We start from the raw sequence: 18,008 nt of genomic DNA, 5'->3' as shown, positions 1-18,008 counted from the left end.
TAGTTATAAAACAAAAGACAAACAAAATAAATAAAAATAAATAAATACATAGGTGTGTGCAAAATGTGCTGATCATAGTCACTGTAAAATCAATAAAATATGTGCAAAATGTGCATAGGTTTATACAGACTGATTGTCCACAAAGTACAATGGAATAAACATGCTGTCCATAGACGAGCAAATGAAAGGGTAGCAGTCCTAGCCTAGGGCAGTGTTATACACCCTGACAGCCGCCAGGAGGAAGGACCTGCGGAAACGTTCCTTTGAACACCGTAGCTGGAGCAGTCTGTTGCTAAAAGTGCTCTGCTGCCCGATAACAGTCCCATGAAGTGGATGAGAGGTGTTGTTCATGATGGCTGTGAGCTTGGTCAGCATTCTCCTCTCAGCCACCACCTCCATGGGGTCAAGTCTCATCCCCAACACAGTGCCAGCCTTCTTGATAAGTTTATTGAGCCTATTTGCATCTTTTGTCATGATGCTGCTGCCCCAGCACACCACAGCATAGCAGATGGCCGCCGCCACCACTGATTCATAAAAAATGTGTAGCAGTGTTCCACACACACACCAAAGGATCTGAGTCTCCTAAGAAAATAGAGTTGGCTCTGACCTTTTTTGTACAGGGCATCAGTGTTACCAGACCACTCCAGCTTATCATCCAGGTGTACCCCTAAGTACTTGTAGGAATGTACGCCCTCTATGTCCTCACCCTGGATGGAAACAGGGTTCAGCGGAGACTTATTCCTTCGAAAGTCAAAGATCATTTCTTTGGTCTTGCTGGTGTTAAGATGGAGATGGTTAAGATGACACCACTCCACAAAATTGGTAATCAAGCTCCTATATTCCTCTTCCCTCCCCTCTCTAATACACCCCACAATTGCAGAGTCATCCAAAAACTTCTGCAGATGACATGTCTCAGAGTTGTACCTGAAGTCAGAGGTGTAAAAGGTGAACAGGAATGGAGCAAGGACAGTCCCCTGTGGAGCCCCAGTACTGCTAACAATCTGTATGGACACACAGCTCTGTAGCCGTACATACTGTGGCCTGCAGGTCAGATAGTCTATAATCCAGGACAGCAGGGGAGCGTCCACCTGCGCCGCCCTTAGCTTATCTCTCAGTAAAGGTGGATGGATGGTGTTAAAGGCACTGGAGAAGCCAAAGAACATAACTCTCACAATGCTCCGCGTCTTCTCCAGGTGAGAGTTAGCTCTGTGTAGCAGATAGATGACTGCATCCTCCACTCCCAGGTGTGACTGGTAGGCGAACTGCAGGGGGTCCAGTGCTGTACTCACCAGGGTTCTGAGGTGGTCCAGTACAAGCCTTTCCAGAGTTTTCATTAGGTGTGATGTAAGTGCCACTGGTCTGTAGTCATTCAAGACTTTAGGGTGCCTCTTTCTGGGTACTGGCACCAGGCAAGATGTCTTCCAGAGCATTGGAACCTTTTCTAATCTCAGGCTGAGGTTGAAGATGTACTGCAGCACTGAACCCAATTGGTCCGCACCCTTTAGCACCCTGGAGCTGACACCGTCAGGACCCGCTGCCTTCCTTGCATGGAGTCTCCTCAACTCCCTTCTGACCTGGTCAGCTGTGATGGATAGGCCGAGGAGGGCAGGGGAAGATGGAGTAGGAGTAGGAGGGATCACATGATGGGGTGACTGAGGACATGAAGAGGGTGTCTGGGGTGAAGGCCTGTGAGGTGAATGGACAGTGGACCCTGTATCGAATCTGTTGAAGAAAAGATACATCTCATTGGCCCTCTCCAGGCCTCCCTCACTCTGTTGGCTGCCAGACAGCTTGGATCCGGAGATCTTCCTCATGCCATTCCACACTTCTCTCACATTGCTCTCCCTCAGCCTGTCCTCCATTTTCCTCCCATAAGCCACCTTGCTCTCCCTAACTCTCACCTTCAGCTATTTCTGCACGCACTCCTGCTCCTCCTTGTCACCTGCCCGGAAAGCCCTCTTTTTCCTATTTAGGATGGCCTTCAGATCACTGGTGACCCAGGGTTTATTATTGGAGAAGCACTGCACTGTCAACACAGAAGTTTATGTAGTCAGTGATGCAGTGGGTAAGACCATCAATGTCATCTCCATAAGGCTCACAGAGTATCTCCCAGTCCGTTGTTTCAAATCAGTCCATCAGTGCATCATTAGCCTCAGCTGACCATCCCTTCACTGTCCTGGTGGTTACTGGTTGCTGTAGTACAAGAGGCTTGTACAGAGATAGCAGGAGAACAAGGTTGTGGTCAGATCTGCCAAGGGGGGGGAGTAATGTGGAGCTGTAGGCATTCTTGACATTAGCATACAGCAAGTCCAAAGTCTTGTTATCTCTAGTAGGGCATTTAACAAACTGACTAAAAGTAGGCAGGGTAGAGGAGAGCGAAACATCCAGCACCGCAAACTGCTCCAGCTACACGCCGGGCTTCTACCGGCGGAACTCGACCAGCAACTTGGACTCGCTGGCCAACAGTAACAAGTATCCGGTAACTCCATTGAGCAACCTCAAGGACAGCACATCAAGCAGCAGCAGCAGCACCACTACTACTGCCATTATGAACAAAGAAAACAAGTTCAGAGACCGAGCTTACAGTGAGAATGGGGAGCGCAGCCAGCACATCCAGGTCACGCAGCAGAAACCCGGCTCTCAGATCAACTCCACCCGCTACAAAACGGAGCTGTGAAGGCCGAGCTTACAGGGACCCTTTGAGGAGGAGAACGGGGCGTGCAAGTATGGGGAGAAGTGGGAATTTGCCCATGGATATCACGAACTGAGGAGTTTGTCCCGTCATCCAAAGTACAAAACCGAGCCCTGCTGCACATTTCACACCATTGGCTTCTACCCCTACGGCCCTCGCTGTCATTTCATACACAACGCCCACGAGAGGAGGCCGGCGCCCAGTAACGCAACAGTAACCTGCAGAGCGACCCCAAGCCCCCCAGGGAGTTGTGCGGGTCCCATCAAAGGGACATCCTGCAGCAGCACGCCGCTTACAGTCAGAGGGACAGACCAAAGCTTCACCACAGCCTGAGCTTCTCGGGCTTCTCCAGTCACCACGGACTAGAGTCGCCTTTGCTGGAGAGCCCCACGTCCTGCACCCCCCCGCCTTCTTCCATCTCGTCCTCCTGCTCCTCTAACCTCTACGAGGACGTGCTCTCGCCCACCTCCATGTCTTGAGTGAACAGTGCCTTCTCTTTCCCGGGTCAGGAGCTGAAAACCCTCCTTACTCCCCTGGCAATCCATACCCAGCAGTATGCCAACCCGTCTAACAGTGCTCACAATGTAAAAATATATTTTTACAAGATGCTGGGAAAAGTGCAACAATTACAGTGTTAAATTGAATATTATTGATTACTAATAGTTTGTTAACACTTAACTTTCTTAATTAGATGTATTTCAAACAATGAACTAAGTGTAACGTAGCATTCAGAAATACAATCGAGAACAGTTTTGTGGTGACTGTATAGATGAAAGTTTTCTAAAATGTCTAACAAAATTAAAGACTTTGTGGAGAGAGAGAGAGCACACTACACACTACACGACACAGAAATCAAGTTCCTGGTCTACGCAGATGACCTGGTCCTGCTGTCGCCCACAGAACAGGGGCTGCAGCAGAACCTGGCACTGCTAGAGCAGTACTGTCAGACCTGGGCGCTGACAGTCAATCTGGACAAGACCAGAAAGAAAGAAGAAGAAAGCCAGACCTCAGGAAAAAGGTACAAATTCACACTCAACAACAACACATTGGAGCACACATCCAGCTACACATATCTCGGTCTCACCATCAGCTCATCTGGAAGTTTTGACCTGGCAGTGAAGGCACTGAGAGAGAAGGCACTCAGGGCATTCTACGCAATAAGGAGGCTCTTCAACATCAACCCACCAACAAGAATCTGGCTCCAAATATTTCAAATTGTAATCCAACCCATTGCCCTATATGGCAGTGAAGTGTGGGGTACCCTCACAGACCAGGAGTAGCAGGATTACACTCAATGGGACAAACACCCCACAGAAACTCTGCTCATGGAGATCTGTAGAAACATCCTGCATGTGCAGAGAAAAACACCTAACAATGGGTGCAGGGCCGAATTAGACCAGTACCCATTATTGATAAACATACAGAAGAGAGTATTAAAGTATTGGCTACACCTAAAAAACAGCGATGCTGAGCCAAGAGCTGAGCCCAAAACAGAGCCCCCTAAGCTCAGGATAGCAGTGCTAGAGCACCACAACTCAGACTCAAGCACATCACAGCACAGATCAAACAGCAATATCTCACACACTGGGACACACACACATAAACACAACATAAACTGGAATGCTACAGAACCCTAAACAGACAATACGCACTAGCCGAACATTTGACCAAGATAAGAAACAGCAAAAAGAAACAGACCCTGACGAAGTACAGGCTCACTGACCACAGCCTGGCCATAGAAACTGAGGGACACAGGCAGACCTGGCTGCCCAGAGAGGACAGGCTGTGCTCCCACTGCCAGCGGGGAGAAATAGAGACAGGGGTGCACTTCCTACTGCACTGTGACAGATACTCTGGGATTAGAGAAACATTCTTCCGTAATTTCAGAAATCTAGTCTCAGAGTTCCCACACCTGCCAGAATCACAACAGGTCCCAATACAACTGGGAGAGGGAGGAGGGAACTCAATTGAACTGGCAGCCCAGTATGTGATCTCCTGTCATAGCCTGAGGAACAGTGAGTCTGTCATCCCAATAATACTCCATCTGTCTACAGTATATGGCTCAGTATACAGTATATAGTGCGTAGTCGCATACGGTACAGGTTTGTAACGTGCATTTTGAATGGCTGCATCTGTAGAGCCATATAGGCAAGAAAAATGTGAAGATAACATTGAAATATTATTTTTCCTAAATATCCCTCCTTTTTTTATTAAGAAATATTGATACAAAATCTTCAAGGCAGTACAAAAAATATAGACATTCCAATCACAAAATAGACATATGCAATCCCATCACTTTTGCGAAATTCTGACTCAGCAATAAAACTTAGAAATGACAGGTAACAGGAAACCAATCAAGGTTTACATTTTACAGGCCATAAAGACAGATACAGCTCTTCCACGGCATTCTGTAGTCTTGTACAGGGCAGAGTATGCCTTAAACAATAAGCATCAGTCTGAGCTGGTGAGCCTATGGCATTGCGGACCAGCGGCTAAGCCAGTCTTGTCCCGGCCAAGAGTTCACCTTCCAAAAGGCTCTCACTTCCTCTGCACTGGAGGTTCTCTGTTGAAGTAGCAGATAGTCCCGAAGATACTGTGCTGCGGTTTACAGTACAGACAAAGAGGAAGGCATCACTCCTTTCCTTTTTTTGATGTTGCGCCTTCACCATATCACCACTCGAACACAGCAGATCGCCTTCCAGGCTCTGCTCTCGTTTTTTCTTGGAAGCGCTCCCAGGCCCTGGCCGTACAGCACGGCCTGGGCCGACAGCCCAGTGTCTGCTAGGAAACAAGCCATCCAGCTGGCCGTTCTCCTCCATATCTCCTGTGCTGCTCCACAGTCCCACAGCGCATGGTGGATTGTTTCCGGCCGGTCACATCCATCCATGGGACAACAAGCTGTTTTCCCCATTCCTCTCGAGAACATTACTTCTCTTGTGGCTAAAGATCCTTGAGCGATCAGCCAGGCCATATTATGGTGCCTGTTCAGCAACCCAGAGCAGGCAATACATCCCCAAACAGCTTTGCAGTCCTCATCTATGAGGCCGTGGACATGGCATACTGGGGCCCTGCCCTGTACAATACCTTTTAATGCCCTTGAAGTCAATAGGAAGGCCAGTTCGTCTGATTCAAATGCCCTTTGCCTTAAAAACAGAAAAATCCTATAGTAAGCATAAGGCAGCTCAATGAGACAGGTACTGTTAAAGGAATAGAAAGACCCAACCTCCTCAAATATGACCCAAATAAAAACCTACTTAAAAAATAAGTTTTCCCTTGTCCCATAGTGGCAAAAGCGAAAATGGTTAGCCACATAATTACACATCAGGAATAAAAATATATCTGGTATCCCTACCCCCCTGCATCCACTCTTCTTGTAAGCACCTCTCTCCGGGCCCTCTCCCATTTTGAACCCCCCAAAAAACTAAACAGAAGCCTGTTAAGTACTGCTAGTACCGATCTTGATTGGAAGAACACTAAACCAACATACAAAATCAAGGGTAGGACCACTGCCTTTATGACCAGTACTCTGCCGTGCAAAGTCAGAGATTGCAATTTTTTTCCGCACAGTTTTAACTATTCCCACCCAATTCCTGTCCCCGGACCCTGCCTGTCAAAGACGGTTCCCAGTACTTTAACACTATCCGTACGAACTCGAACTCCCAGATCTCCTTGCACCTCTTCACACCAACCGTTAAAAAGCATAAGTTCGACTTGTCTCTGTTTAGTTTTGCACCTGATGCTGCGCAATAATCTTCAGTGACTCACAGAGCTAGATCTTGTAGTCAGAACATAAAATTGACACATCATCCATATGTAGTACTGTCTTAACCTCTAGGCCCCCACTGCCTGGACTGACCACTCCCTTTATTTCTACTTCCCTCCTCAATGCCTGTGCTAGTGGCTCAATACAGCACACAAAGAGGATCAGCGATAACGGACATCCCTGTGGGACACCGCAGCTAATTCTCACTGCTGGGTTTCTATTAAAAACCCATTAACAATTATTCTGCTATTGACATCCCTATACAGCAGTCCCATCCTCTCTATGAACCCCTGCGGAAATCCCATCTTTTGGAGCACTTTAAACAAGTACTCATGCGAGACCCGGTCATAAGCTTTCTCAAAGTCTAAATTTAGTAAACTCAGCCGAATGCCTCTGTCTCTCGTGGAACAGATGGTGTCACGAAGCAGTGCTAAGTTGTCCGTGATATGCCTCCCCACCACTGCACAGGATTGATCTGGGCGAATGACGCTTCCCAGTGCTTTTTTCAAGTGTAGTGTCAAACACTTGGCATACAACTTATCCACAAATCAGTCCCCAAAATATCCCAAAACCTCTTGTAAAACTCAAAGGGAAGTCCATCCACACCCGGTGTCTTCCCCGACTTGCGGGTGTGTAGACTTGCTGTTAATTCTTCCAGGGTCAAGTCTGCAGACAAGCCTGACCACTCTTTCCCTGTCTCTTGCATTCCCCTCACAATCCTATCTTGCAATAATACAGAAGTCTTCTTCAGTCCAAATAAATCTCCATTAAAACTCTCTGCCGTAGCTACCATGGCCTTAGTTGAGACCTTAAGATTGCCATCCTCACTTCGTAGCCCATTCATCTGTTCTCTTCCAACTAGAACTTTGTGCACTTTACCCCTTCTTCCAGATCTCTTACCTTACTATGGAATATCACTCTCCTTGCCCTCTCCTCAGCCAAAGCTGCAAGCTGCAGTTTCACCTCTTGAATTTCTCTTGCAATTACTTTTTCTCTAAAAAGTTTTCTAATTATTCTAAAGTTAACCCTAGCTAAGGGTTTGGGTGATTAGGGTTAGGGGTTCAGATTGTCTCTGTTACGTCCCAGTGTTTGGTCTGTGTGTGTTATTTTTATGTTCCACACTGCTGACCTTTGATTGTTCTCCCTCCCCCATTGGCCCACCATTACACCACTGTTCCGTATGACATCATGATCAATTAGCTTCTCAGCCAATCAGAGTGCATCTTATTCACTATATAACATGGAGGTTTTCTGAAGGAAGAGTCTTTTGTTTGACTTCGGTCCTGTTTGGTTTTTGCTTTCCTTCATTTCCCTCTGGTTATCGCTTCGTTTCACTTTTGCTTCGGCTTTGTTGGTTTGTTGTTTTGTTTTATGTGTGTGTATTTTTGGATAGCTTTGGCTTTGTTTTGTTGGTTTCTGTTCATCTCCTTGTACTTTTGTTTGTGTGTTTATCCTTGTTTTGCCATTACCTTGCCCTAATGTGTTATATGTTCAACCTTTGTGTTCTTTTGTACCCTGTTCCTGTTGATTACTCTTGTTTTCCATTATCTGTATTCCTAGTTCACTTGTTTTTGTGTGAACTGTTGTGTATAAGGTTACTTTAGGTTGTTGGGTACATTCTACACACTTAGTTGATTTTGTATTAGTACGCTAGTTTAGTACGGGTGAGTGCCGTTTGTTTTGTATGGTTTTGGGTAGTCAGTGGAGGTTAACTAGGGTGTTGAAGACGCCGAAGACCGTGTGTTTCTGGTTTTCTTTTGTAGTCAGGTTAGCTTTCCCCCACCTTCCTAGCCAGCTCCATTTTGTTTGTTATTTTCTTTGGCACCACTCTAGTTCCTTACCCCGTGTGTTACCGTGTTTTACCAGTCGCTTATTCAATTTAAAATAATCACTTTTGCACCCACTTTTGTTATCACACTTCCTAATCCCTCACCAGAACCCACCTGCTTCCAAAAGAATTATCCTAAATGTTACACCCCTTCACCCCTAGACACGTGGGGTCGTAACATTACTGGGGGCTCGTCTGGGATCGACAGCTGGCTGAGAATGGGCAGCCTGCGGCCGAAGATCTCGAAGACCGGGGTGTCCCAGCCACTGAGGCTCCTGGCCAAGCTGCCCCTGCCCCCCTTGTGGTCGGACAGGGAGGTGGCCTCGAGCCCGGGGCCAGGCTGGCAAATGGGGGCTGGCACGGGAACCCGTCGTCGAACTATGCGGAGCCGCAGCCTGCCACGCGGAAGGTGTCGGCGGAGGGCAGGAAGTGCAGGCCCAGGTCCGGGCCCAGGTCGCTGAAGACGGGGAAGACGTCGTGTTCCGGGAAGGTGGGGGAGAGCAGCTCGGGGACCCCGCACGACCCGGGAGGAGAGGCAGAGCTCCCCCTGGGCAGGAGGGCAGGAGTCTCGTGGGGCTGGAACGCGGAGGGGAACCCGGCTTAGAAGTTACAAAACAATTGACAGCGGTTTGCCATACCTATTGACAACTCAGCACACAGCATTAATTTTCCTTTCCATCTCTCGCCGTTTTTCTGTTTACATGCAACACAATATTCTTTTAAAATGCTTGACTTATCATAATAGAAACATGGCACACTCACTAGTCAACCTAACCAACAGCCACCCCCCTCCAAATTAAAATGACTCACGTGCCTGCAAACTGACTGACAATTAGGGTTTGGTTTCACAGAGAGCAATCTTATCTCTGCTGTGTCACTGCAGCAAGAAAGAAGCACAACAAAAAATAACCACTGTAGCATCCTCTGACGAGGCACCAGTAAAAGTAGGGGTTATGCTTAACTGGGACAATTATTAATTGTAGCAGTAAGTCACAAAATGATTCTTTTGATGGTATTAGAATCCAACCTTGAGGGATAATAATAATAATAATAATAATAATTGCTTACACTTATATAGCGCTTTTTCTGGACACTCCACTCAAAGCGCTTTACAGGTAATGGGGACTCCCCTCCACCACCACCAATGTGCAGCATCCACCTGGATGATGCGACGGCAGCCATAGTGCACCAGAACGCCCACCACACATCAGCTATCAGTGGGGAGGAGAGCAGAGGGATGAAGCCAATTCATGGAGGGGGATTATTAGGAGGCCATGATTAGTAAGGGCCAATTGGAAATTTGGCCAGGACACCGGGGTTACACCCCTACTCTTTTCGAGAAGCGCCCTGGGATTTTTAATGACCACAGAGAGTCAGGACCTCGGTTTTACGTCTCATCCGAAGGACGATAACTCAAACAACGCACACACACGGGTACTAATACACGAAAATACATTTATAAATACATAAAATGTGCATATAAACATAACAGATCTTATCGTGAGGGTTAGCAGAATACAACAGGTATATTCATTCAGTCATGAAGAGTAACAAATACGAAGAGGGACATACGTTCAGTATATCATTCATTTAGACCGTTTCGTAAATGAACTTGGTCACATTTTCTACACTGGATACTCAAAACAAGTACATCACTCATAGGAATTAAATTGATATTAACTGGTTGAGATAACAATTTAATTCTCGAGCAGTAATGCAGAATGTTGAATACTCATCCATCTGTGGATTCAGATCTCCTGAAGGCACAAAGAACAGTGGCAGGCTTGCTGCTGTCCAATCAGCGCTCTCTGGCTTGGTTCGGCTTGCAACGTGGTGGAGGTTCCTGCGGCGATGCGCTGCTGATGCTCTCTGATGACTGGCTAGTTAGTGTTGGATGAAACTAGCAAAGTTTGTGCACATGAGAAAAGTGACTGCGGGTCCCAGCAGGTCAGGAAGAGGACCAGTTAGTTCCTGATGAAGCGCTAGTCCTGAATCCTTAGCTTCAGATTGGGTTCACGAGGCTTGGTGCTGGCTAACATCGGGTGGATCCTTTGGTTACGCGCTGGCAACCTCGACTCTTGGAACAAAGGAAAGTCCTACACTTGGACACACTGGCCGTTACGTGGTGGTCTTGGCTGAGTCTCAGGATGTTCAGGAGGAGCCCTGAGGCTGAATGTCCAGCAGGCGCGCTGCAAGAATGTCCTGTGCCCTTGGGAACTGTTCTGCCCATCGAAACTGTTCTACAGGCACTCTGTGTTGCCTATTTTTACCTGGAGGACATGCAGGTTGCTCATTGGTTGAAAGTTTCATGGGCATCAGAGATCCACGTGCGGTTAACCTGCCCTACCAGTTCCTGATTGGCTGATGATGAGTAAACCATGCACTCTGACCTAAGGGTTGTAAACCAACTTTGAATAATGCCTTCTCTTGGAATCTCCCAGACTTTGAGGCGCCAGATGACCATTTATTAAAGTTGCTAGAGAATATCAGCATTGGGAGTTGCTCCTTATCAGGACACTCTATAAGATAGCGAAACACCTCAATGTGCACCAAATGGAATGGCCTCTCTGTATCAAGCACCACTGAGATGAAGGAGAGAGGGACTGGCAAGGGAAGAGAAAACTTTAATTCCTGTACTTTAATAAGCCTCGCCGCTACACCTCTCTTACAGTACATCAGGTTCTTATACATTCAATTCAGCCTGTCTCACAATATGGTTGTGGACTAGCAGAGTCAGCTGGGCATTTTGGACAGTTCCAAACACCTCAGAACACAACTTTCAAGGCAACAGGACTTTGGTGAACACACTTAAAACAAGTTTAAGGAACAGAAAAAAAAAGAAAAAAAAGAACTTCTTTTACCCCCTGAAACTTATAACGTACAAATTTATAGGGAAAACGTTACAAAGGAAAGTCAATTCCTAATAAAGCTGCAGAAAAGGCAACAGAAAGAGGAGGACTTTTTTTTTCTCTTTGGTTCTCCCACTCAGCGCCCTCACAGAGGATTCAAACCATTTTCCACTCCTCTCACTCCAGCTACACGATCTGCTTCAGCTTAACAAGGCACTGAATTACATCCAGGAGTATCACTCGTTACAGTGGCTTTTGCAAGACAGCAGGGGTGATCGAGTAGGACCCCCGTGAAAAACGCGCTCCCCTACACTGCCCGTGTTTATCGCATAAGGTCAGTTTCTCAGAGTCTGAATGAGCCCAATGAAACAATCCCTTTGCACAACATTAACTCGAAGTCAAGCATTAAGCTCACCATCTGTGATTGGGCCAATGACTGTTGTACCGTCCGCAAACTTGATGATGGAGTTTGAGTTATGCCAGGTGACACAGTCATGGGTAAATAAGGAGCAGAGGACAGGACTAAGCACGCAGCCTTTGGGGGCTCCAGTGTTTAGAGTCAGGGTAGAGTAGAGATATGTTGGTGCCCACCTTCACCACCTGCGGACGTTCCGTCTAGAAGTCCAGGATCCAATTACAGAGGGAGGTGTTCAGTCCCAGGTCCTGGAGCTTGATGACGAGCTTTGAGGGCACTATGGTATTGAATGCTGAGCTGTAATCAACAAACAGCATTCTCACATATGTTCCTTTCTTATGCAGGTGTGAGAGGGCAGTATGGAGGGCAGTGGCAATAGCATCTTCTGTTGACCTCTTCTGGCGGTATGCAAATTGCAGTGGGTCTAGGGTGTCAGGCAGTGAGGAGGTGATGTATGCTTTGACCAACCGCTCAAAGCACTTCATGATAACTGATGAGTGCAACAGGGCGGTAGTCATTTAGGCAGCTGACTCTGGATTTTTTAGGAACAGGGACAATGGTGGTTTTCTTAAAGCAGGAAGGAACTATAGACTGAGCTAGGGAGAGATTGAATATGTCCAAGAAGACATCTGCCAGCTGGTCTGCGCATGCCTTCAGAACGCTGCCAGGGATGGCATCAGGGCCAGGAGCCTTGCGTGGATTGGTCTTTTTAAAAAATGTACACACATCCGATCTGGATATGATCAGTGGGTTTCCTTCTTGGGTTTCTGGAATCTTCCTGGCTGGATCTGCGTTGCTGACCTCAAACCGAGCATAGAATGAATTGAGCTCATCAGGAAGAGAGGCAGACTGTTGTGCGATGTAGCTGTGTTGCGTTTTGTAGTCTGTAATGGTGCGTATACTACTCCACATGGTCTGTGCGTTGCAGCCGTGGTAATATGACTCTAATTTAACTCTGTAGTTGTATTTAGCTATTTTGGTAGCATTCCTGAGGTCATATCTGGATTTTTTGTTTTTACTCATATCGCCAGAATTGAAAGCAGCTGTCCTAGCTTTCAGTGTGGTGCGTATCTCACCATTTATCCACGGTTTCTGATTTGGATATGTGGGAACAGTAATCCTGGGAACCACGTCTTCAATACATTTACTGATGTAGCCAGTAACATAGTCCGTATACGGATTGATATTATTTTTGGCAGCTTCGCGGAAGATCTGCCAGTCAGTGGTAGCAAAACAGTGATTTAGTATAAAATCTGATTCATCCGACCAACGTTTAATGGTTCTTAACGCTGGCCTCTCCTGTTTAAGCTTCTGCTTGTAAACGGGAAGTAGCAGAATGAAGGCGTGATCGGATTTGCCGAAAGGAGGTCGGGGGAGGGCTTTGTAACCATCCCGGAAGGGAGTGTAATCATTGTCCAACATGTTTGTTCTGCGCGTCGGGCAGTCGATGTGTTGATGTAGATTAGGCATTGTTTTTTTCAAGTTCGCACCGTTGAAATCACCTGCTAAGATGAATGCCCCCTCAGGATGTGTATTCTCGTGTCTGTTAAGGTGAGAGTGTAGTTCATCCAGTGCCTCTGTGTAATTTGCCTGCGGCGGAATATACACCACTGTGAGAACTACCGATGTGAACTCCCTTGGGAGATAGAAAGGGCGACATTTTATTGTCAAATGTTCAAGATGTGTAGAGCAAGATGTTGAAATAATCTCCATGTCTGTACACCAGGAATTGTTTACCATGAAGCATACCCCGCTGCCTTTGCTCTTACCCGAATCCGTTGTTCTGTCCTGACGGTGAATATAAAATCCTCTCGGGAGGATAGCAGAGTCCGGAACAGATGGGTCATGCCAGGTTTCAGTGAATGCCATCACGTTGCAGTTCTTGATGTACCTTTGGAAGGCAAGCCTTGCTCTCAGTTCATCCAGTTTATTGTCCAGTGACTGAACATTAGCAAGAAATATATTTGGGAGCGGGGCGCGATTGCTGCGTTGCCTCAATCTTACCAGAACGCCTGCCCGTTAACCCCTCTTCCTAAGACGCCGTCTTCTTCCCAGTACAGGTACAGGTGAGACACCACAGTCCATACAGTCGGCAGTAATTATTGGTGTAGATTTAACTGTGCCAATATTCGATCTTATGTTCATAAGTGTTTGTCGGTCATAACTAATCACCGAGCAAGCAGTATGTGCAGTTAGCAGTACGAAAAACAACAAAAAATAAAGAAATAGACAGTAGATGTGAAGCACCTCACAGTACAGAATGGCCGGTATACAACAGTATACAACCCAATGTTTAATATGTGGGGAAAAAAACATTGCTTTTGCTAGCAAAGTGGATCGCGCTTGGCGATTGAAGGAGGAAAGGCAGGAGTTAGATGACGAAGCTGGGGCTCGAGAGCCGCTGGTCCGGGACCGACAGCTTACTGGGGGCTCATCCGGAATATCAAATTCCCGTCCTAAGGATTTTTTTTGTGTTGCACAAACTGGTTTGGAACTGGTTAGTGTCCTTTGGTATTTGTTTATTGAATAAAGACCGGTATAGGATTTTGATTTGTGGATTGTGTTTTTTGGCAAGGTACTGTAGTTATGGCTACTTTTGAAAGTTTGTGGAGGAACCTTCCTTTGATCAGCTGGACAAGTGTAGGAAGGACGAATTGCTCCAAATTGCAGATCACTTCCGGATTCAGGTATCAACGCAAGCTCTTAAAAGGGACATCAAGAGAGCTGTGATGGATAGATTAGATTGGTTAGAGGTCATGGCACTAGCGAGCAAGGACGCCAGTTCTCCTGGGGCTGGTGCTAAACCTGCTATGGTTGTGGAAGAACAGGATGAGGTGCAGGGGTGGCTGAAGATTTAGCGGAGGCTGAGGTCAAGGCCACATTACCTCCCTTGGAACCATTCTCTCTAGTCTACATTCAGGCTGCACAGTGGCACACGGCAAGGGTGCCCCTTGTCACCCTTGCTATTCGCTATAGCAATTGAGCCACTGGCTATATATGTAAGATGTAATCCAAACATCAAGGGGGTCCAACTGTTCACTTCCTACCTGAAATTATTACTGGTATAACAATGTTCTCAACCATATCAGGATATAAGGTAAATTTCAGTTAATCTGAGATTATGTCTTTAGGGAACATGGGAAAAGGCTATATAAAACCATTTCACTGGAATCCTAAGGGTATCACATACTTTGGGATTCAGGTGACCCCCAAAATCTCACATCTGTATTCTGTAAATATAAGACCTCTACTGATACACTTAAAGGACAACATGAACCGGTGGACAGATTTACTAATATCTTTCCTGGGCAGAATTAACCTGGTAAAGATGATAATATTTTAACTTCTCTATCCTCTATCTATGATATTCACTCCCATGACTAAAGCTGACATAAAGGATCTGAATAAAATTTTTTTCCTGTCCATACAATATCAACGTTTGTATGGACAGGAAAAAAAAATCAAATATAAGACTTTGCAGTTACCAAGCGATTACGGTGGATGTGCATTGCCAAATCTGAAATACTATACCTGGGCAATACAAGCAAGAATCCTCCAGCAGTGGATTCATGCACCCCCAGACTCCACCTAGGTGGATATGGTGGATATGGAGGCTGAACACGGTAAACCAGCCTCTCTTGTAAACCTCTTAGGCAGAAAAATGACTAATGTACCCCACTAGCTAAAAAGAACCCTTTAATAATAAATGTACTGAGAAGATATATGCTATCTTCACTTGTTTTTGCATCTTCAAGCACAATATAATATTCCAACAAGAGACTTCTTTAAATATCTTCAGATCAGGCATTATGTGAGTACCAAGAATGGTGGTCTTGATTTATTCAGCAGTTCGCACACACTAGAAAAAATATTTCTAAAGAACGGGAACTGAAAGAAATTTCTATCCAAGTTTTACAATTTCTTGTCTAGGCATGAGGTAGACTTCCAAAACTCTTTACAGACAATCTGGAGCCAGGAACTGAGGTGCTGTATAGATGATAACACTTGTAAAACTATTCTTTCATTGCCTTTAACAATCTCCGTCTGTAACCGGTATAAAGAAATGCAGTACAGGTTGTTACATAGAGAATATATATCTCCACAGAGCTACAGCAAATTTAGCACAGGCACATCACCTAACTGCCCTAAATGTAAAACCCAGGTTGGAACACTGTTTCACTGTCTATGGGAATGTACGTATGTCCAGAGGTTCTGGTTTTTCGGTAACCTCCAGGACACATGGCTCCTGCATTCAAAAGTGCTTATGATAACATCTAATGTATAGTCACATATGCTATTCTCCTAGAATAAGTATATGATTGACTGGCAACCTTCCTAAACCATCTGATCCACTAGCCACAAAGGCAGAGAATGTCCAGAACAGACACTATATTGCAATATCTTACATATCTGCAGTGTATTTCTCTGATAGAGAAATGCCAGGAGCAGGAGGGGTCAATATCAGAGGAAGGCAAAGGGCAGGTAACACATGATGAAAGGGGGATGGGTTTCCAAAGCCTGCACATTCACACCCGAAATGGCAACTCTACCTGAGACATCTTTCAGGGAAACACAGGAGGAAAGCCATGTGCCTCAGCAAGTGCCCGGTGCACTCCCCAAGCCTGTGGAGAGGACTGCTGAAGAAGGAGTGAGGGTAGAAAAATATTATAAACCATGGAGGACTGAGTACAGCAAAGGTCAACTATATCCACTTTGGGATCGAGGCCAGCTAGAAACAGAAAGTGGTCTGTGGTCAGCATCAGCACATTTCTGATGGTGGGAAGTGTCACAGAAATCCATCTGTGATAAATTGAGTTTATATGTAAAGGCCAGTGAGTTGTCAGTATTGGTGTGCCTGTAATTTTTCTGTTGGATGGTTTCCTCCTCCCTAATCAAAAATCATCAAATGCAGACAGTGGGGCAGGTAACAATTAGCAAGAATCGAAGAACACAGTGGTTGCCCAGACATATCACAATCACCACACCTTTGGTATTGACACATGAAGGACTGTGGACCAGACCTTGGGCAGAGGAGTGGGGAAATGAAGAAGTGAGAGAGCACTATGACACCTGGAAATCGGTATACTGACAGGTCTCAAACAACCCAGATTGTTTATGCAAAGATTCCTTCTGAAAATCACCTGACACACCTGCCCCTCACTGAGACAGTGGTAAACCCCATCTGAACGGGACTGGCTCACCCAAAGGAAATGCAACCTGAAGAGATGGGGAGCTCTCTCTTCCTCCCACAAGCTCCTTGAAACAAGATAGACAGAGCACGGGAATTTGCTTTCTGAAAGACCACAGGAAAGAGGAACTGCAGAGTAAAGGAGACATCTGGGACAGAAAGGAGGTACTGTGGGACTCTGTTGACCTAGGGGCAAGAAACAAAGATACAGGCCTGGAGAGCTGATACTGAACAGAGTGGAACAGAGTGCAGCATGCAGGAGGATGTCCATTATGACCTGACCATTGCAGAGACCAGGAAAACTGGACTGGGCAGTATTCCTCTTTGTGGTTGTTCTTCCTGCAAACAGAGACTACTCTTGAGGAATATTTACTTTTTATATATCAACTTAATAGTGCTGCACAGGGCAATAATAACATCACTTTATTAAACCTTTACAATTTCTTGCATTAGGAATGATCTTTTCACATATCCCAGCTTGCTCTCCATGAGACACATAGACAGGGAGAGAGCCTGGGGTCAGAGCGCAGAGTCTGCCATTGGAGCAGATGGGGTTAAGGCCCTTGCTCAGGAGCCCAACAGAGTAGGATTCCTCTGCCAGCTGCAGGATTTGAACCAGCAACCTTCCAACCACAGGCGCAGATCTTTAGCCCCAGAGCCACTGCTCCGCCCCGGAGGAGTGGAGTTAAGGATAAGGACAATCTAGTGCCTTTTTCTTACCACCTAAATGGACTGGAGATCGTCTGGAATCAGATTTCCCTTACAGATCTGTACAGATGCTGTTTTGGGTTGTGATGAACATTGTAATAATTAGAACGGCACTTGAAAATTCAAATTCAAGTTGATTTATCATTCCAGCCATATACAAGTATACAGAGGAGTGAGATATCATTCTTCAGGTCTACGGTGCGAATACAGACAAGGCTCAGACAAGACAATTCTATATAGACAAAGTAGATATAGACATTTCTGACAGGGCACAGGGTGCATATTGGAATTTACTTTACAAGATTGAGCAAAGAATTGTGCAAAGAAGACATCAGACAGTATGCCTGGAGTAGGTCAGTAGGTATCAGGAGCTTGGTAAGGAGCCTGACAGTTTGTGGAAAAAAAGATGTTACAGGAGTCTTACCAGATGGTAGGAGGGCAAAGAGGTTGCGGGAGGGATGGGAGGGATTGTCCATAATACTGTAGGCTTTGTGTGTGCATTGTTTGTAGTAGATGTCCTGAATGGACGGAAGGGAGGCTCCGATGATGTTTTCTGCTGTATTGA

The 18,008-nt window shown here is 46.0% G+C and overlaps 1 pseudogene; it reads left to right on the top strand.

Annotated features, from left to right (window-relative positions):
* The first annotated feature begins 1,660 nt into the window (after window positions 1-1,660).
* Window positions 1,661-5,477, top strand: LOC138223344 (mRNA decay activator protein ZFP36L2-like; annotated as a pseudogene).
* Window positions 5,478-18,008: the final 12,531 nt, after the last annotated feature.

Source organism: Lepisosteus oculatus, chromosome 16 (genome assembly GCF_040954835.1).
Source record: "Lepisosteus oculatus isolate fLepOcu1 chromosome 16, fLepOcu1.hap2, whole genome shotgun sequence".
NCBI lineage: Eukaryota > Metazoa > Chordata > Actinopteri > Semionotiformes > Lepisosteidae > Lepisosteus > Lepisosteus oculatus.
The sequence above is the reverse complement of the archived record's forward strand: the minus strand, read 5'-3'. Positions and strand labels throughout refer to the sequence as shown.